The following is a 21,785-nucleotide window of genomic DNA, read 5'->3' on the forward strand; positions in this document are numbered from 1 at the left end:
GCATTGCATATTCTAAGGAAAAAATAGTGAAGAAATGTTTATGGCTATAAGATAATCAAGTGTTTTGTAAGGTAATGAGTTATGACTTTTATCCCAAGATGAAAATTGACACACTTTATAAGAAAGGTGAGTTTAATTGTTGTTTCTCTTACTTCTACTGGCTTTCACTCATGGTGCCTTATTTCCTTATGTGTTTTATCGATTTTTAACTGCTTTCTGTTCATTCTGTTTGTAAACTTACGTACAAAACTTCTTTGAGCCATGAGATGCAGGTGGGTACCTCCTGGGAGGATTTTGCCATCTGGCCCTGCCACAGGTCTTAAAGGTACTACTACATGAGAAACACTTATATCTAAATTTCTGGCTTGAAGTGTTTTGGGACTGACCACATAGTATGAATTTATGTCACCGACTTGTTCAAATATCAGCTTCTGGTTATAGGCAATTTCCCTATTTTCATGTGAATTCACAGTTCCTTCTAATTCACCTTTAGATGGAGAGTATAGCACTTTGGAGTCCCAGCTATAAGAAAAGAGGATCCCTGCTTTGGTTTTCTCATTTTAGCTCAGCCTTAGGATTTTTTTTTTTTTTTTTCTTCTGTACTAGCACCTTCCCCAGTCCTGTGAAATACCAAGAAATGGTACTCGGTAAAACTGAGATTCGCATGTGCCCTCAAGGTGAAAGCGGGCTGCAGGGTTCCAGTTATTCTCAGGCTCTTGCCTTCATTTAGCTATTGCTCTAAATTCTTTACTTTCTTGCTAGACTACATATGCATCTCTTTTCTTTTCCATTTTGTTTACTGTTTTCAGAAGAAAGATTGGTCCTAGATCCTCATCTGCTAATACATTACTAGAAATGGAACCATAGGGTAAGTTTTTCATTATCCATTCAGTTATTTAAAAATTCATCTGGGGAAAAACTATTATAGATGACACGGATTATCTCATAACTAAATTTAAAGAAGAAATTTAACATATCTTAATCTTCCCCTTGTTAATGGATTTTCTTTTTATTGAAGCTCAATAATTTTCTTTCTATATTTTAAGGGATAATGATTTATTGACAGGCTCACACAGAGACTTGCATTCTATGCTAGTTTCTATACTAAAAAACTGTATCACTTAGTAAGTGACAATCTCTCTGGACTACAGTTGCAAGAAGTTAGTAACCTCAAAAGGAAAGTTTTGTATTTCCTCTAGTACTTAATCATGGATAAGAATAATACATGTACGTAAAGATTAAGTCACAAAGAGGCTGTTCTGGGACTAAAATCTCATTTGTAACCATAAGATCCTTAAGTGTGTTGATTTTAAATCAATGCATAATTTCATAGCAGACAACTCTCTACTTATAATTCTGGCGTCACCTGCTCTCACAAGACCTGATCTAAAGTTGGTAATGCTTATTACATTAAAACTTACCAATGCCACTTGGAAAAATTAAACTATGTTAATTAAAATATGCAATATTTAATACGGTGTTTCAAATTATTACAGATACTTGACAGACATACAAGGGGTTCAACGACTTGTCTTTTGGAATTCAGTGAATGAAGCTGCTTCTTTTCGTCTTATGTATAATCTTGCACTTCACAAAGGAAACACATTGGAATGTAACAAAAGTAACCCCACAGTTTATTTTTACTTCTACTTATTTTGTATGAAATATAGGTTTCTAACAATTACATAGCCAAATCCTCTTGTTTCAGTCCTGATAAATATAAGAAGCAAATTTCCTCTTGTTTAGTTAAATTCTGATAGAAACTAGAAGGGGTGATGCTTAGTAAATGCACAAATGTTTGCTTGTAAATTTTATATAAAATTTGGTTCAGGGACTTCCCTGGTGGCGCAGTGGTTAAGAATTCCCCTGCCAATGCAGGGGACACCGGTTTGAGCCCTGGTCCGGAAAGATCCCACGTGCCATGGAGCAACTAAGCCCATGAGCCACAACTACTGAGCCTGTGCTCTAGAGCCCGCAAGCCACAACTACTGAGCCCTCGTGCCACAACTACTGAAGCCCACACACCTAGAGCCCGTGCTCCGCAACAAGAGAAGCCACCGTAATGAGAAGCCCACACACCGCAACGAAGAGTAGCCCCTACTCGCCACAACTAGAGAAAGCCCGAGTGCAGCAACGAAGACCCCACGCAGCCAAAAAAAAAAAAAAGTTGGTTCAGTCAAGATGCTCCATTGATTACTTAACATACAGGTTTTGTCATAAAACCAATCATATAAAAAAAATGTTTTGAGAATAGTAGTGTTGCCTGGCACAGTGTCTGGCACCTAAGGGCATTAGTATTTAGTAAAATATGTGTGGAGTAAATCAATCACTGAATGAATAAAATGTATAATAGATTTATATATTTAAAGTAGTTCTATAAATATCTAATAGCATATTATCCTTAATCCTATTAACTTATCTAATAGCTGGTCTAGGTTAATAGCTTTTAGCTCTGTGGATGGACTAGAAAGGATCCTTGTGCTTTTGGAAATTATGTGCAAAATTGTGATTTAAAGGACTAAATGGATTGTTCCCTCCTGGGGAAAGGATCACTGCTCTCAAAAGATCCTTAAAGTGTCTGAGATGAATAAAGGTTAAATGTCAATGTCTTAAACAAAGGTGGATCCATTATTTGGGATCAAGGTATTTCTCTAATCAACACAATGCTCTTTTACTAGAACACCAAGAAAAAAATACTCTGATGTAGCCAAGTCTCGGGATTTTAAAAGAACAAAAGCAGTATTAGGCTTAATCATTGTACTTCCTGACATAGAATCTTGCAAGAGTGTAAACTCGACAAGGGCAGGAATTTTTTTTTTTTTTTGCTTTGTTCACTGAATGTGCTTCTCAGCACCTAGAACGGCACCTAGCTTATAAAAGGTGGTCAAATTCTGTTGAGCAAATGAGTTAAAATTCAAATAAATGTTGCTTTCTTTTTTTAAAAAAAGAGATAGACACTAGTTATATTTCAACAATTAAGTGATCTATCATTGTAAATATTAATAAACTCAAAGTACAGGATGTAGCCTCAAAAATACCAAGTTATATACATTTTAAATATTATATAAGATTTATTTTATGTGCTCAGATTTTGGAAAACCCTTAGTTATTAACTTCATAAACACCTGAAGCTACTGTTTAAATGACCTACCATAATTTTTGAAAACCTTCCTAGTGTATGGTAAAAATAAAAAAGGAAGAATTTGGTCAAGTGAATCCCTGTTTATCATATGTATGATGTCATCTTCAGGTTTGAAATCAAAACTTAAATAACCTTCTGGTTTGCTTTATTGAATAACCGGTTTCCCATGTGCCAGTCAAGCTAAAAAGCCATCAAAAAACCCAGTGTGCAGTACGAGACAATGTGTCAGTGAACCAGCTCGATATGACGGAGCTTACACTCAAGCAGGGGACAACTGAGAGGTCCAGGCCTTTGATTTGTGTTTCTTTCTGAAAGGATTAAATCACGAATTACTAGATAATTAAACAAAAGAAAACAACACACACAAAAAAATCAAGAACAGTGATTAATACATTATATATTATATCCACATTTACATGTTAATCACAATTTAAACCTAGAAGAGCACTTAGGGATGATCTAATCCAACATTCATTTGACAGATGGAACACCTAAGACCAAAGAGGTGAACTGGCTTGTCCAGGATAAAGAGAGAGAAAGCAAGAAGGCAGAAGTTAGCATAGACACCCATGTTTTCTGACAGCCGTCTCAGAAGATACTTCCACATAAAATGAGAACCCACATGTCCCCCAATACAGTTACTGAATGAGTGTTAGTTGAATTCATTAATTAGCTACATTGTATTTCCCATATAAGCAGACATATTACTGTATGCTAAAAAACTCAGCATAGTTAAGAACTAAGATGCAGGTCTTGTGTATACTGATGGGTGAATATTTATTACCTGGTATGCTAATGCTAGTGTCTCTAATCTAAGAGCTCCCTTGATAAAAATTAAACTGTAGGTAAATGGCTATCCTGGTAAAATGCTGATGGGAACATTTTGATACACCATTTTGGAGGGTCATTTGGCAATATCTATTAATATGAAATAGGCCTATCTTTTGACCTTGCCATCTCATTTCTAGAAGCCTACAGACATGCACATAAGTTGGCCAGGATACTTATAAAAGTAACACTTGTAATAAGAAAGAAAAAAGGCAAATGGCTAGCTGTACTCAGTTTTTAGGATTACAGTGAAGTGACCATTTTAAAAGTTTCTGTGGAAATTTTAGTCCCAGCATCTAGAATGGGTGTGATATGCAGTCGACCCTTGAACAACGTTAGGGTTGGGGCACCTACCCTCCGCACAGTCAAATATCCATGTATTGTCGGCCCTGCATGTCCTGGAGGTACTTCTGTATCCTCTGTGCCTCCGAGTTCACGGTCTACATCCACCGATTCAACCAACCATGGATTACGTAGCACTGTAGTATTTACTATTGAAAAATATCCACATATAAGTGGCTCCCCGCAGTTCAAACTCATTTGTTTGAGGGTCAACTGTATAGTAGGAGCACAATAAAATTTAATTCTTCAAAAGCACAGAACCTGACACCTCTTGTACAGAGAACTTCCATAAATGTTCTCCATCAATTCATTCTCCCATAAATGTACTCACTCAACCTACTGGGAAGCACCACAGTGTAATGGTTGAGGGCCAGCATCTGTGATTGGTGTCAAACACCTAGACACCTATCTAGGCTCTGAACACTTAAGCACTCAAAACCTGCTTCTTTTGTTTCTTTGTGTAAAGCAGGGATAACAGCACTAACCTCATTAGGCTGTTCTAAGCGACTGCCCGAACATCAGAGGCAACATCATGTGTATATGCACACAGGCCTTATATACTGCATGCATCATTTTTGTTGTCTAAGGAGTGGTTAAAATACTGGCTCCATTTTATTGGATTGTAATGGAGCTCAAGAGAAATGTTGACTATGATATGCTTTACGTTTCACATAACTGTAAAGCAGTATTATTTAATAATTGTTTAACAGAAATCCTGAACATTCTCAATTTAGGTGATGTCTAATATGATAATTACAGTGGATTGTGACGGGGCTGTGGAAGCAGTCTCTAGTAATAACAAATCTATTTAAAATAAAAAATATGCTAATATATCATGTGCCTGCTATATAGAAATTCTGAAAGTGTAATAGTATATAGAGTAAAAAAGCCAAAATTCCTTCCTTTCCTCCCCAAGTATAACCATTTATTAAGTTTGGTGTATTTTTGGAAGCATATATAACCACCGACTAACATATTTTAAAAAGGGACAAAAGTCCATGTTTTGCTTTGCAAGTTGTACTTTCTATAGCTCCTAAATTGTATCACAAACTTCTCGAATTTGACAATCTATATAATGTCAACTAATATGTATTCTTGTGATTGCGTAGCTTCCAAAAGAAACAGGCTTAATTTTATTTAGATCAGGAATCAGCAATCTTTTTTTCTGTAAAGGGCCAGATGATGTTTTCAACTTTGAGGGCCATGTGGTTTTGCTGCAACTTCTCAGCTCTGCTACCGTAGTATGAAAGCCTCCAAAGGCAATAAGTAAACACACAGGAATGGATGTGTTCCAGTAAAACTTTATTTACAAAAACAAGCTGTGGGCCAGACTTCACCTAATGCTCCTGTTTGCTGAGGCTTGTTTTAGATCACTTTTTAGTATCCAATGCTAGTTCCTAGTCCCCTAAGCCAGACAGCATTTACGTGAATTCTATAACCTCGTGCAAACTCATACAAATTGGAGATCTCACACAGACTTTTAATTTTTAAAGGCACACAACTGTCAAATGATGAGTTAAACACTGTCCTAGGGCAAATGAAAGGCATCTTGAATACAACTGGTCCCCATGGATAGAATCCCATCAGAGAGAGCGTTATTTTATAAAGAGAAAACGGCACATTAAGTGACTCTTCATTAAATGAAAAAACAAAAGCTACTCAGGAACTATTAAAAGCATGTGGAGATTGAGTGAAAAGAGAAATAGATGAGGTATGGCAGCAAAAAGAACAATGTCAGTGCATTTTATTGATCATTAACCTTTTGAAATAGGAGGCATTTGAAAACAACAGAGAAGTGTGTTATTGGTTTGGCATGAAACCTCTAATGATGCATGAGAATATATGCTCAAAAATGTCAAAGGTCACCAGAATCACATATTGGCAGATAAAATGTTTTTGATGTTGTGTTATACAGAAGTAAAAGGGCAACAAGCTGACTTCTATTGTAATGCTGGCTGGGGAAATTCTGTGGCATTCAGTAAAGTTAAAACTGAATGTAGTACAATATAATCTTGGCCTCCTTTCTATACACCATCAGATAAAACTATTGCTAAAATATCAATGTTATGGATATATTTCTTATCAAGTATGCATTAAAGATGTCAAGGATTGACCAAATTTTTTATATTAATGGTGGTTCAACAATTTGCCAGTGTAGACTTTTTGTTAAAAATTGGAGAACCAACTCACCTATAGACAGAGACAGTCTTAGACATATAAAGCTCTTCCTCCCATTTTACTCATTCTGTGATTTCAAATGTCTAAAATATTTCTGTGAGTGGTATCTTAGCTATTGAAATATTAGGATAAATTTGATCAAACCTATTTTTTTCTAGAAAAAAAGGGTCTAAAAAAAACTTAGCAGGGATCTGAAAAATCTTTAAAGTTTTGTAGGACTGCATATTTTTATACATCACCAAATAAACATTGGTATGCTAAAAAAAAAAAAAAAATCCTACCATACTCAGAGCACTGTGCATACAGGACCACATCTGAATTTTTTTAAGCTGCTTTATTTGGAAAATAATTCAACACTACCTTTCAAAATAAACTCGATTTACAAAGTTAAGCTTTGCAGGTGTGTTAATTTGATAAAAATAAAAATAAACTTTAGACCAAAAATATTAACTTGGCATAAGGGTAGGATGGATTTCTTGATTTTTGTTGACAATGATCTACAATCTACCTAAAGAGAAGACAACATTTATAACATGTGGTATAAATGCGAAGACCTAGTACACATTAAAAGAAAAATATCCTCATGTATCCTCCTGCAGAGACTTTTTTAAAGATCTAAAATGAGATGGCCTATGAGTTTTACTTTGGGTGATCAAGCAAAAGCAAAACAAAAACAAAGTAAGAAGTCATCCTTTATTTCTAGTTTCCCATATCCTTCCCTATTGAATCCACTAATACTAATATTGATCTTGCCCCCAGAATCTCACAAGTGTTCCCATTCTTCTCAATCACCTTTCCTTTTGCTACTCCAGCCCACGCACCAGAGGTTCTCATTGTCACAATCACACTAACCTCCAAACTGGCCTCCCCACTTTAATCCATGTAATGCACAGTGGCCAGTTTGATTTTTTTAAAAAACTATTTAGACCACGCCACTCTTCTGCTTAAACATTAAATTGCTCCCCATTTTACTGCCTATGAAATCCAACTTTCTTATCATGACCTAGAAGTCAACAAGATGTTTTCCACTTCATGTGATACCATTTTCTCTTGTCCAGACTCTGTTCTTGCCTCAAAGCCTTTGACTTAATGATTTCTCTGTTTGGAAAGGTAATATTTGTGACACCGAATCCCCCTAAAACCGAGTGCCTCTGCCCAGTTTATGATAAACCCCTCTATCCAAAACATTATTCCCTTTCTTGTCCAACACCTATTCCCCTCACGATTGAGAGGTATAAAAGAAAATGGGGGATTGAAACCAAGCAGGATACTGTGGGGTCCTCCTGGGTACAAAAGCCTCTCCATGTCCCCTGTTCCTTATCCGTAGGAAAAAGACTTCAGCCTCCTAAAGCACCCCTGAGTGCCAAAGGGCAGATTCAAACACAAATTCGGGAAAGGAGGGAATACAGAAACAAAGGAGGAGCAGTCAAGAAATAATAATGTGGTGAAAAAGCAGGGTCCTGGTTCCTCCTCAAGGGATACACATAATCTGGTACAGATCTATGAGCTCTTCTATAGGAACTAAGGCCCCTGCCCCACCCAGGTGGAGGAGGGTAACTTCAGGCTGAGCACAAGCACTGGACCCTAGACTGCGTGGAACCAGAAGGCTGATGACCAGATTCCTGGAACACCACCCTGTTACCTCCCCACCAACCAGTCAGGAAGGTCGCATGCCCTGCAGTCCTCCCCCTAAATTTTGCCTATAAAAACTTTTCCCCCAAAACCATAGGGAAGTTTGGCCTTTTTGAGCATGAGCTGCCCTTTCTTCTTGCTTGGCCTTTGCAATAAACCTTTTCCCTTCAAACTCCGACATTTTGCTTTCTTTGGCCCCACTGTAATCGGGCACATAAACTTGGGTTCGACAATAGTCTGAACTCCTTTTACGGAGAGAAAACTCTCATCCTTTAGCTCTTGGCTGAAATCTCCTCCAACCCCTAACTTCTCATTCTGTGAGTCCCCCTTTCCTACCACTGCCGTTATTAGTTCTCACACTTTATTTTCTTCACAGTCTGTAGCAATTCAGTTCATTTTTTGATCACTTGTCTAATGCCTATTACTGCTTACAAAATGGAGGCTCCATGAGAACAGCGGTATTGTTTTTCTTGCTAACTGCTATATCCCAGTGCCTAGGATGAAGGGCCACTCAGAATACTGTGAAATAAAATTTATATTTTATGGCAAGACGACAAAAATTTAAACATAATTTCTTCTCTGCCCTTTGGCCTCCTCTCTCCCCCTTACTGTGCACTGTGTATCTGCATTATGCATCAACCAAACTTCCCCCATGAGCAGGAATACCTTGTCACCCATAAAGAACAATGTTCTTCCAGCATCAACAAGACAACTCCTTAAAAAGATAACATTCCTTCTTGATCTTGTAAGGGGTCATGTGACCCACCAGGTTGACACTTAGATCTGGATTATGTAAACTGTCAATAATACGTCATTTGATGTACAGCCCTCTGCCTCAAAAAATCTTATGTAACTGTGCCTTGATTTCTAACTGGTGGAACAGTTCTCAGAGCTTTCTGAGATGCTCTTCCGGGGTTATAATCCTCAAATATGGCTCAAATAAAATTTTCCATTTCTTTCTTAGATTGACTGATTTTTTTGTTTACAATAGATAATCAGACATTAATTACTGAATGAGACACACGTTACAGATGAAAGTTCTGCAGATCCAAGGATAAAATAATGACAATATATGTAAAGTACATGCACACAACACTAGCTTTATAATTAAAGCCTCAAGTCCTTATTAGGCATTTCTTGAAAATGTCATAATTATAAACGGAGATTAAATGTAGACAGACAAGGGAGGGAAAATATTATAGTAATAAAATTTCAAAAACCCTTTGTTCATGCTGAAAAAGCACAACACAGCTTAAGAACAGAATGATTTTGTTTACGTAACTGACTTTCTGTCCCCAAATTCAATAGGAGCCGATCTGAAGCACTCCTCTATCAAAATGTCAGGTCTCAGTAAATGACAACTATTGATATTTAGTGCACTCCTAACAATACCAGACCACGCACCAAGTTTTACGTGTATTCTATGTTAATCGTTTCAACAACTTTATTGAGATGCTAGGACCATTATTCTCATTTTGCAGATTAGGGAATCTGGAATCTCTTATCTCAACAGGCCATAGAAAGAAGAATATTTCAGCAAGTCATCTGCTAGGCTTACAGAAAAAAAAGCACTGCAGATTTTACTGCTGTGCTTAATCATTTATGAATCTTGGTTTAACTTCTATCTCTTGCTGGAGAATGGAGAGACTGTGGAATGTTCAGTTAATAAAGAGAAAAGACATTTCGTGTCTTTTCCTATGATTAACGCAGAAGAGTCAGTTATTAGAGCCTGGCATAGGAAGCAACAGGGATGAGAGGATTACACCTGACTGCAAGACGGGAGAGAAGGCTCCAGAACTCTCATTTATTAATTTACTTCATTAATTATTGTATTTACTGATTGTCTACCAATTACCAAGCAGAATGCCTCTATGCCAGAGATACGAAGACAGATAAAACACATTCCCTGCCCTAGACTCAGTTACTGTCATTTGAGTGGAGAGACAAGCAAACCAATGATAAAAATATGCTGTGATAACTTCTTTAATAGACGGTATTTATAGAACACTTTTCAAGACATACCTAACTTCTGAGTAAATGAAACAGTGCAAAACCAATCAGCGTCAGATGCTTTTATGAGACAGTAGGGAAACACTGAAAACACAATTCATCAAATAAATAATTATACACCTCTTAGTATATAGATACATAACTGAAAAAAGTTTTCAGGAGGAAACAGAAAAACCCATATGACCGTGAAACAAGAAAATTTACTTTCTTAATGTTGGACTATTTACAAACCTATCCCACTCCCCCAAATCATATCATATTGTTATTTATTTCAGACATAAAGCTGTCAGATTAATGCAGACTCTCATGCAAAACTTCATCTTTGACTGTCTGAAGTTAATTCCTAAGTGCCACTGCCTGACAGATGGTTTCAACTTTTCCATTCTCACAATAAATAGACAAGTTTACCCTTTTCAGGAAAACTATCTAAATTTGATTTCCAATAATTCTTAAGGATAAAATTAGTGTCTAGATGACATAGCTATAAAACATCCAGCATATCTATGCAATATATTTGACAGTCGATTGTCTTGTAAATCAAGTGATATTTTTACACTGACAACTCAAATTTAAAGCATCTTTTCAAATTAACATTGCTAGGAGTATAAACACATTATTGTAAACACAGATACCTGACAAAAGCATTTCCATTCCTGGAATATTTATTTTTATTTAAGACTTTTACAGTTTATTTCCTTTCTTACCCTATAGTCAAATACATTTCTCTTCTTTGGCATTCATATAACACTAATTATTATACACTCCCATACTTAAAAACTTTAAATTTCATTATAATTTCTATGTTCAGTTTTCAATATTCTCTTTTCTTTTTCAAGTATGCTTGTTTTACATTATTCCAGATTTTTAGAGAATAAAGTTTAAAAAGTTAAGGAATATAGGGACTTCCCCAGTGGCACAGTGGATGGGACATTGAGCTCCCAATGTAGGGGGCCCAGGTTCGATCCCTGGTCAGGGAACTAGATCCCACATGCGTGCCACAACTAAGGAGCCTGCCTGCCGCAACTAAGGAGCCCATGTGCTGCAACTAAGGAGCTGGCAAGCTGAAACTATGGAACCCTGGAGCCTCAACTAAGGAGCCCGCCTGCCACAACTAAAACCCGGAACAACCAAATAAATATTTTTTAAAAAGTTAAGGAAAATAAAGAATATGCCTATTCTATAATGTATACATGATATATATATATATATACCATACACATTACACAATTATATTTTATATATATTCTTTAGAAAAAAGAAAAATGAAACAGAAAGATATATATACAACACCGAGATTTTGCAAAATACAGCTTTCCCTCAGGCTCTAGCTAGTAACCTTAATTTGATTTCAGGGCCTCCTCCCAAGCAAGCATTTCAGAAACTCCTTTAACCACTTCTGATTAATCACCCAATCTCTCCTTAAGGAACTCCTCCATTCTTAGCCCCTTTCCTTCGCCTACATACAAAAATTAGTCCTGTGCTTTACTGTATTATTCAAATTCTGAGCCCATCCTTGTCCTATTTGGCTCCAAGAATGATTTAAGATTAGAAAAGGTAAACTTTCCACTTATAGCCTCAAGCATTTGTCTATGTGAATCAACGAAGAAAACCTACATTTGAAGTCCAACTTGCTGGCTCTAAGGACTGGGGAGAACGAGTACTGATATTTTCTCCCTTAAGACTCTTGCATGGATTAGCGTTATTTCACCCACTGCCATGCCTATGGGTCCATAAAACAAAACACGCTCAGGCCACCCCTGAGAAGACAACGCTATGGTAACTGAACCTGAAACATAAATCTGAGATGAGGCCTGAGGACACCAGAGTCCACATTTTTTAGTGTGGAGCTCGACCCCCACGTGAGACTTGCAAACTGTACTTCAATAAAAAAAAAATTAAATTAATAATTAAAAAAAACCAGCATGGGGGAAAATAAGCTCTATGAGTCAAACCCCTGACTCATGCTAAAAAGGCATAAGAAGTTTATGGGTGAGGAAATAGAGAAAGATTTTTTTAAATTAATTACTTAATTTTACTGAAGTATAGAAAACTTACAATATAAGTTTCAGGTGTACATAATAACACAATATTTATATAGAATACACTCCATACAAAGTTATTAAAAGGTATTTGATGAGGCTTTTGGGTCTTATTATCACAAACACTCATTCCCCTGAATTGGGAAGACAATGGTTTCTTCCTCTTTATCTCAGTTTGAGAGGCTTCAAGGAGATCACTTTGTGTGTCATCTGTATTTTGAGGACACACTGGATTGATATGTGTATGACTGAGTAGGAACCTATGGTGCCTTCCCAGGACACAGCCCCCCCACTATGTCCTCTGCTTGCCTCTTATTTATAGAAAAGCTGTAGTCTCTCAGGCCCCCTGAGACACAAAAGCATGGCTGAAGAATTAATGACTGAAAAGCAATCTTGAGAAAGAAAAACAGAGCTAGAGGAATCAGGTTCCCAGACTTCAGACTATACTACAAATCTACAGTAATCAAGACAGTATGGTACTGGCACAAAAACAGAAATATAGATCAATGGAATAGGATAGAAAGCCCAGAGATAAACCCACGCACCTATGGTCACCTTATCTTTGATAAAGGAGGCAAGAATATACAATGGAGAAAAGACAGCCTTTTCAATAAGTGGTGCTGGGAGAAATGGCCCGACACTATAAGACTTTTATAGGCCAGACCTATAAAACTCTTAGAGGACAACATAGGCAGAACACTCTATGACATAAATCACAGCAAGATCCTTTTTGACCCACCTCCTAGAGAAATGGAAATGAAAAAAAAATAAACAAATGGGACCTAATGAAACTTAAAAGCTTTTGCACAGCAAAGGAAACCATAAACAAGACGAAAAGACAACCCTCAGAATGGGAGAAAATATTTGCAAATGAAGCAACTGACAAAGGATTAATCTCCAAAACATACCAGCAGCTCATGCAGCTCAGTATCAACAAAACAAACAAGCCAATCCAAAAATGGGCAAAAGACCTAAATAGACATTTCTCCAAAGAAGATATACAGATCACCAACAAACACATGAAAGGATGCTCAACATCACTAATCATTAGAGAAATGCAAATCAAAACTACAATGAGGTATCACCTCACACCAGTCAGAATGGCCATCATCAAAAAATCTACAAACAATAAATGCTGGAGAGGGTGTGAAGAAAAGGAAACCCTCTTGCACTGTTGGTGGGAATGTAAATTGATACAGCCACTATGGAGAACAGCATGGAGGTTCCTTAAAAAACTAAAAATAGAATTACCATATGATCCAGCAATCCCACTACTGGGCATATACCCTGAGAAAACCATAATTCAAAAATAAGCATGTACCACAATGTTCACTGCAGCTCTATTTACAATAGCTAGGACATGGAAGCAACCTAAGTGTCCATCAACAGATGAATGGATAAAGAAGATGTGGCAATATATACAATGGAATATTACTCAGCCATAAAAAGAAACGAAATTGAGTTATTTGTAATGAGGTGGATGGAGTTAGAGTCTGTCATACAGAGTGAAGTAAGTCAGAAAGAGAAAAACAAATACCATATACTAACACATATATATGGAATCTAAAAAAAAAAAAAAAGGTTCTGAAGAACCTAGGGGCAAGACGGGAATAAAGACGCAGACCTACTAGAGAATGGACTTGAGGACACGGGGAGGGGGAAGGGTAAGCTGGGACGAAGAGAGAGAGTGGCATTGACATATATACACTACCAAATGTGGGAATAGATAGATACCTAGTGGGAAGCAGCCGCATAGCACAGGGAGATCAGCTTGGTGCTTTGTGACCACCTAGAGGGGTGGGATAGGGAGTGTGGGAGGGAGATGCAAGAGGGAGTAGATATGGGGATATATGTACATGTATAGCTGATTCACTTTGTTATAAAGCAGAAACTAACACACCATTGTAAAGCAATTATACTCCAATAAAGATGCTAAAATTAAAAAAAAAAAAAGAATTAATGATTGAAAGGATGTGAGCATGTAGTGACAAAAACAGCAGTTGGGCCAGGAGAACTGGTAAGAATTTAAATAGTGAATCAGCCATATGTCAACCACAGAATCTTTAGCTCCTCCCTGAAGTACACAGATAACTGTATCTGATGCACAGTCCCTGTGTTGTTTTACAGATGCCAATGCCCCCACCAAATGGAAGAAGTTAACTGCTTGATGACCATGAGCACATAGCCCCCAGAGTGGCTGGAGCCTGAGGATTGATAACGTTAACCCCTGTGACACCACCCTTGTTACCTCACCATCAACCAATCAGAGACTTGTGCAGAGCTGACCACATACCCTGTGACTTCCCTCCCTCATTTTGCCTTTAAAAATGCTTCCCTGAAATCCACTGCAGCTTTTGGGTTTTTAGAGCATGAGCTGCCTGGACTCCTTGTATGGCACCTGTAATAAACGCTGCACTTTCCTTCACCACAACCCTGTGTTAGTAGATTAGCTTTACCACATGAGGGCGAGCGGACCCAAGTTTAGTTTGGTAACATGTTTCCCACACAGAACTATCTGAAGGACAAGTTGTCCAGCCTGCCTTCCTGAGTTGGAATATACAACATGATGGCAACAGTTAACAATGCCATACGATGTATATGAATGTTAAGAGAGAAAATCCTGAGTGCTCACTGTAAGAAAAAAATATAATTTTTTTTATATCTCTATGAGATAATGAATGTTAACAAAACTTGCAGTCATCATTTCATGATATATGTAAGTCAAATCATTATGCTGTACACCTTAAACTTACACTGTACTATACATCAATTATATCTCAATAAAACTGGAAAAAAACATAAAACAAGGTGATAAGACAAAAATAAGATGCTTTATAGTTATATCCCATGAGGCTTGTTTGTTTGCCGTAACTTTACAAGTTATGCCACTTTGTTTTTTAGATATACTTAAGCAAATTATAAAATATGCAACACATTATTTTAATTAAGGTGAATATTTTAACAGAAATAGCATGGATAAGGCTAAATATATCTTTGACCACAACTCCTAATCTCAATACTGCCACTTCATTCCGGAAGTAACCACTATTACTGATTTAGTGCATTCTCTTCCAGACCTATGGTTTTACACATGAATGTATAGCCATGAAAAATTTCATTTAAATTTTCACATAATTAGAACCATTTTTTCATCTTATATTTGCCTGTAACACCCAAAAGCCTGTGTGGGAGGAGGTAATCAAGAAGACTTGACTGCCAGTTGAACTACAGGCTGGACCCAGGCCATTGGAGGCTTGCCATCCCACCTCCACTGTCTTGGGATGTGTGTTCAGCTTGTGTTCCTTGCTCCTAGAAACTGCACCAAGGAAACAGCCCTGAAATAGGACTGGGTACGTTACTAAACGCAGTTAGGGGCTCTATATAAACAGTTCACCTTTGGCTGGTGAGTATGGAGATCTACTCGTCCTGCAGCCACCCAAGACAAGCCTTCTTCTAAGTAAGCTCTCTTGCTTATTAAACCTGCCACCTAGCAATCTGGAAGGGTCTGCCTTTTTCTTTGGTCTCTCCTGCCCTCTGCTTACTGGGGGTCAGGAGCGGGGGCTGTTTCCTTTTACACCCAGGAAGTTCCTGAGGAGGTTATGAAGCAACAACCCGTCTTGCATATTTTTACTTGCAGATTTCTTTTTAAGTACTACTGCACACTAACCCACAGCATCTATTTATCATATCGTATTTTTCTCCTTCTGTGGACATTTTAATTGTTGTTAACATTTTTTTTTCTTTCACAGACAACAGTGAATATCCTTCTTATACTACTAAGAAAGCATTTTGATGTAAATCTCACAATTTATAAATTCTTAAGGCCACAAGGCTGTGCTTTAATCAGATCCATTCTTTCATAGATCTTAATCATGATGTCTGATTTTACTTTACACATTGTCTTATTAAGAAATGTTTTTGTCCTGCCTCAGATATTTTTTACTCATTTGTACTTTAGAACATTGGATACCAAATCTGATGGTTCATTTTAATCAGCTCATTAGACAAAAGTCCGTGGATTCCTTGCCTTATCCTGAGAGACTCTGATTCAAGACAGCTGGGCAGGAACCCACTTCTGATACTTTGGTTTGAAAACCTCTAATACAGAAAGAAGACCTGAAAACTCCTCCTGCTTCTGTGAAGCTTTACTTAAAGATAATTCTCATGGGAATAAGTTATTCCCATGCATACTCCATGCTCTGCCATGGCAGCAGCATGTAGATAGTAACCTCTGATGTCCTAATACAGAAAACTGTAGGACTTGCTGGTATTCCTAAACACCAAGATCATCTATAAATCACCAACAGCTGTGCACAGGGTCTATCTCAGCCTAGGAAACACAGGATTTTCAAGGAAGAGCCAAGAAAAGAATCTGTAGTAGATGCTGATAGGAAGGCACTCAAAGGTTTTCTATCTCAAGTTTAATGGCTGAAAAGCTTCCTGGGATTTTTCTGCTGTTGGAAAAGTGACTACTCTTTTATTAAGTGACAAGTGATCTCACATTTGTCCAAGAAAAAAAAAATATCCAGATCAATATGTTTAATTAAGGTACTTTTCGCCTTAAAAATCACAACGTCATGATTAAACTCTGTTTTTATGTTAGAGTCTTACTCAAATTCTCAAAAACATGTCATAAATAAGAATGAGCCTGAAGGTATTCCAGGATGTCATGCATGTTTTACGCATAAAAATGTGAAGGTATCTAAGAGTCAAGTTTTTCCTTTAACTGTATAGAAAGGCTTTAAAACAACTAGAACACTCAAATGGGAATATGCTATCTGAAAAGAGGGAGAAAACAATATTTTTGATGCAATTTTTTTCTCTTAAAAATACCCTTTAGTTTCAAGGAAAATAATTGAAATCGAACACTTAAGGATGCAGGAACCTAACATTCTATACATATGACCATTTTGGGAAATTGTTCTGAACCAGTAAAGAAGGCTACTTTTCCTTTTTGATCTCCCTTTTAAGCCCAAGAAAAAACGGTGGGCGTCTCCTTTCAATATGGCGTTTTCTGTGTCAGTTTTCACCTCGAGCAATAAGCAAGTCTACACATGGGGTCAATGAAAACGATAAACAGAATGAAATTTCAAGTATTAAGAAAAATTAGCGCTAACCTTCTCATTCCTGCAATATTTGAGATGGGAGAAAAGTTGAAATTGGTTCTAAGTTCGGAACGTTGAGGGCTTCCTTCCTCACGTAAAGCGATAACCCCATTCTGTGTATTATTTCATTTATTTATCACACACTAGAGGCAGGCATATCCCAACCTCCGTTTTATGGGTGAGGAAAGGGATTTAGAGCGCTCAGGCACTTTGCTCAAAAGCCCCAAGCAAGGGAGAGGCAGATTCAGGCATTACAGGCTATCTGATTCCAAAGCACACCATCGCCATCTTTCCCCAAATCCTCCTCTACCATCCCTTCTAAAATACAATTAAAGTGTACCTACCAAGCCTGGATGCTCTGCTCACAGCTTTCATCATTTCTTTCCACCAGCTTGTTGCTTAGACCTGGAAGCTCTTCCCCCAGGCAAGCCACCGTCCGCTGCAAGTCCCTTCCAGTTGCCTAGGAGCACTCCGCGTCCCCACTTCTCTCCTGAGCAGCTGGGGCTCATCTACTTTCACAACACCTGTAGCCACTAGCTGCCTTTTCAACAACACAGGCTGTCAGCAGAAAGCTCTCCACAGAACTTAAGTCTCTGGCTAGAAGTATGGGTACGTGCCGTTTTGAAGAAACCTCTCTTTGAAGGTACTGAACGACCTTTCAGTGAAAGGTGAATGTCCCTGAACATAAGTGAAATGTTTTCAATTAGCATTACATTGGAAAATAAACCTAGCGCTTACTCTCCCCCTTGCCTTTTCTTTAAACTGAAATCTTGGCCTAGATTTATCGTTTTCTCTCTCTTTGAGATCATTTCATTACTACATAATGAATCTCCCGAGCTATGGCAGGAGGCAACTAGAATTTCCCCCCGCCCCCATTCTGCATTCCTTAGCATCTGCTCTTAATAGAAGCGGGAAAACTCAAGGAGAGAATGGCTTTCTTTCCTACAGAAAGAGCCTAGTCAGGTGTTGCAAATTTAGACAAATGTGCTTAATTTCTCAAGTAAGAAAGCTTTTTTTTTCACATGGTAGCAGTAGCCAAAGAAATCTCCTTTGGCACTTCCAGGGCCAGCAGGACTTTGTCACTCACGGGCAGTGGTCCTGGCAGATGAAGGTAACCCACTATAGGTAAGAACACTAAACTAAGAACTGTTCTCAAAATGCGGCTTCTGGACACTCTTCCCATGATTTCCCTTTTTCTTTTTTTTTTTTTCTTCTTTATTGGAGTATAATTGCTTTACAGTGTTGTGTTAGTTTCTGCTGTATAACAAAGATAATCAACTATACATATACATATATCCCCATATCCCCTCCCTCTTGCGTCTCCCTCCCACCTTTCCTATGCCACCCCTCTAGGTGGTCACAAAGCACCGAGCTGATCTCCCTGTGCTATGCAGCTGCTTCCCACTAGCTATCTATTTTACATTTGGTAGTGTATATATGTCCATGCCACTCTCTCACTTCATCCCAGCTTACCTTCCCCCTCCCCGTGTCCTCAAGTCCATTCTCTACCTCTGCGTCTTTATTCCTGTCCTTCCCCTAGGTTCTTCAGAACCTTTTTTTTTTTTTTTTTGAGTCCATATATATGTGTTAGCATACGGTATTTGTTTTTCTCTTTCTGACTTACTTCACTCTGTATGACAGTCCCATGATTTCCTTCTCCTCAACACATTTCCCTCTCCCAAGGCTCTCTAAAAACTCTCAGCCCGGGCTTCCCTGGTGGCGCAGTGGTTGAGAATCTGCCTGCCAACGCAGGAGACACGGGTTCGAGCCCTGGTCTGGGAAGATCCCACATGCCGCAGAGCAGCTAGGCCCGTGAGCCACAACTACTGAGCCTGCGCGTCTGGAGTCTGTGCTCCGCAACAAGAGAGGCCGCGACAGTGAGAGGCCCACGCACCGCGATGAAGAGTGGCCCCCGCTCGCCGCAACTAGAGAAAGCCCTCGCACAGAAACAAAGACCCAACACAGCCATAAATAAATAAATAAATAAAATTAAATTAAAAAAAAAAAAGAATCACTCTAACATACGGCAGTGTTCATTAAAAAAAAAAACTCTCAGCCCCTCATGTTCTTCAGTCTAACATCTAGAACCTTCTCTGTAGCCAAACGAGCTCTGCCAGGCCAAGGGACCCTGTTTTCACTTAATTACCATAATTCACAAGGAACAAGTATGAGGTCATGAATAGGCCTTATTGATTAATGCAGAAGCAGTAAAGCTTTTAGTCTGAGATTTAACATCTTTCTGAATAACATCCTCTGAATAGTATTACTGGCTTTGATTGTGGCAACATTTTGAGCTCTCCGCCATTTGCATCTTGTTTTGAGAGAATAAGGGTTGCAACCAGCAGAGGCTGAGTGCCTGACATGTGCCCAGTATTTTGCTAAAAGCTCTATAAACCTTACCTTAGTTCTCACAGCTACTTGAGCATATATTCTACAATATCCTTCTCATCCTCAAATTACTCTGTAGTCCTTTCCTTTGCTTTATAACTTGCATGTAACCTCCTGGAGACGAGATGTCTTGTCCCAAGACCAGTATCTGAAACTCTGGATGAATTAATGAACTACGCTTTGAGGTTTAATACTGTCATCCTGTGTATTTTACAAGTAACTGTTGAAGAATAATTGAGCATTTAAAACCCAATAATCAGGTCAGCGCCAGGAGCCGGCCAATCCCGGAGCTCTCCCCTGCGGTCGCGGCACAGGCTGAACAACCAAACAGAAAAGTTTAATAAACAGCAGGCGGAGGGGCTGGCGGCGGCGGCCGGGCCCAGGCGAGCAGGAGTTCGGTGGCCTCACCTGTCCTCATTCACGGGCGGCGACCGGCGGCGGCGGGCAGCGCGTCAGGCGGAGAGAGCCGCCGCCAGCCCAAGCAACAGCAGCAAAGACAACCTGACATAGGGAAGTGGGGACTGCTATACAGAGAACTACAAAGCATCCTCAGTGCAGTAGGAACCCTAATCCAAAGTCCCTATACTTTTATCGGAGTGCGCAACAGAGGAACGTAGCTCAAGAAACTAATCACAGCCAAGTGCCTATACTTTGTTCCACTGGCTGCGGATTTTGTGGAAACCCTCGTACAAATGGCATGTGTTCAACACGTTATAAAGAACATCTTCAGAGACAGAATAGTAGTAATGGTAGAATAAGCCCACCTGCTCCTTCTGTCAGTAGTCTGAGTCTTTACCAGTTCAGGGCACAGATGGCAGTGTCCCAGAAGCTCAGTTGGCGTTAGACTCTACATCTTCATCTATGCAGCCAAGCCCTGTATCAAATCAGTCACTCTTATCAGAATCTGTAGCATCTTCCCAAGTGGACAGCACATCTGTGAACAAAGCAATACCTGAAGCAGAAGACCTGCGAGCTTCAGGATCAGAAACCGCACAGCAGACATCTGAAGAGCGAAGCAAGCCTCCTGAAAAACCAAAACAAAAAAAGAATCGCTGTTTCGTGTGCAGGAAGAAAGTGGGACTTACTGGGTTTGAATGCTGGTGTGGAAATGTTTACTGTGGTGTACACCGTTACTCAGATGTACACAAGTGCTCTTACAATTACAAAGCTGATGCTGCTGAGAAAATTAGAAAAGAAAATCCAGTAGTTGTTGGTGAAAAGATCCAGAAGATTTGAACTCCTGCTGGAATACAAAATCCTTTGACCATCTGCAAACTAAAAATGGACTTGAGGTTTTTTTTCCTAGTCATTGGGAATGTAGAGCAATGTATCTTGTATAGACCTTTTAATCATGCATGTCATCAGGAGAACAGATTTTTGTTTCTGTTTTGAAAATGACTCTGAACATTTATTTACATTGCAGTTTCTGTGGCTGAAAAGACTTAAGTAAACTTTACAAGTATTATCCTTTTAAGATCATTTTAATTTTAGTTGAGTGCAGAGGGCTTTTATAACAAATGTGGAGAAATTTTGGAGGGCTGTGATTTTTCCAGTATTAAACATGCATGCGTTAATCTTGCAGTTTATTTTCTCATTGTGAATGTATATATAGCTTTTCTCTGCAGCACGACTTCTCTTCTCACTGTGTATGTATATATAGCTTTTCTCTGCAGCACTATCTCTCCTCTCATTGTGTATGTATATGTAGCTTTTCTCTGCAGCACGATTTCTCTTTTGATAATGCCCTTTAGGGTATAACTAGTTATCAGTAACCAAATGTATCTTAATCATTATGGCCGCTTCTGTTTTTCATTAACAAAGGTTATACCTATGTTAGCATATAGTTTCTTTGCACCCACTATTTATGTCTGAATCATTTGTCACAGGAGAGTGTGTGCTGATGAGATTCTAAGTTTGTGTGTTTTTAACTTTTTTTGAGCGAGGGAAGGAAAAGCTGTATGCATTTCATTGCTGACTGCAGCTTTCTTTCAGATTACGTTCATTGGTCTGTGTGTATACAATATGAAGAATGACCTAAAGTAACTGTGCTGTATTTAGGTTTATCCACCATTCTTTGATTAAATAAAAAGGAAAACCATAATGCTCCCTTGTAAAAACAAA

At 38.4% G+C, this 21,785-nt stretch overlaps 1 pseudogene across 1 annotated transcript in view; it reads left to right on the top strand.

Annotated features, from left to right (window-relative positions):
• LOC309638151 (AN1-type zinc finger protein 6 pseudogene) overlaps positions 1-21,302 on the top strand; it is a 28,699-nt pseudogene extending 7,397 nt beyond the window's left edge. Inside the window, exon 2 of the transcript in view lies at positions 20,175-21,302. The product of the transcript in view is annotated as an AN1-type zinc finger protein 6 pseudogene (transcript). The remainder of the gene's footprint in view (positions 1-20,174) is intronic.
• Positions 21,303-21,785: the final 483 nt, after the last annotated feature.

The sequence above is a fragment of the Balaenoptera physalus genome (assembly GCF_965194825.1).
Source record: "Balaenoptera physalus genome assembly, chromosome: 11".
NCBI classification, from domain to species: domain Eukaryota; kingdom Metazoa; phylum Chordata; class Mammalia; order Artiodactyla; family Balaenopteridae; genus Balaenoptera; species Balaenoptera physalus.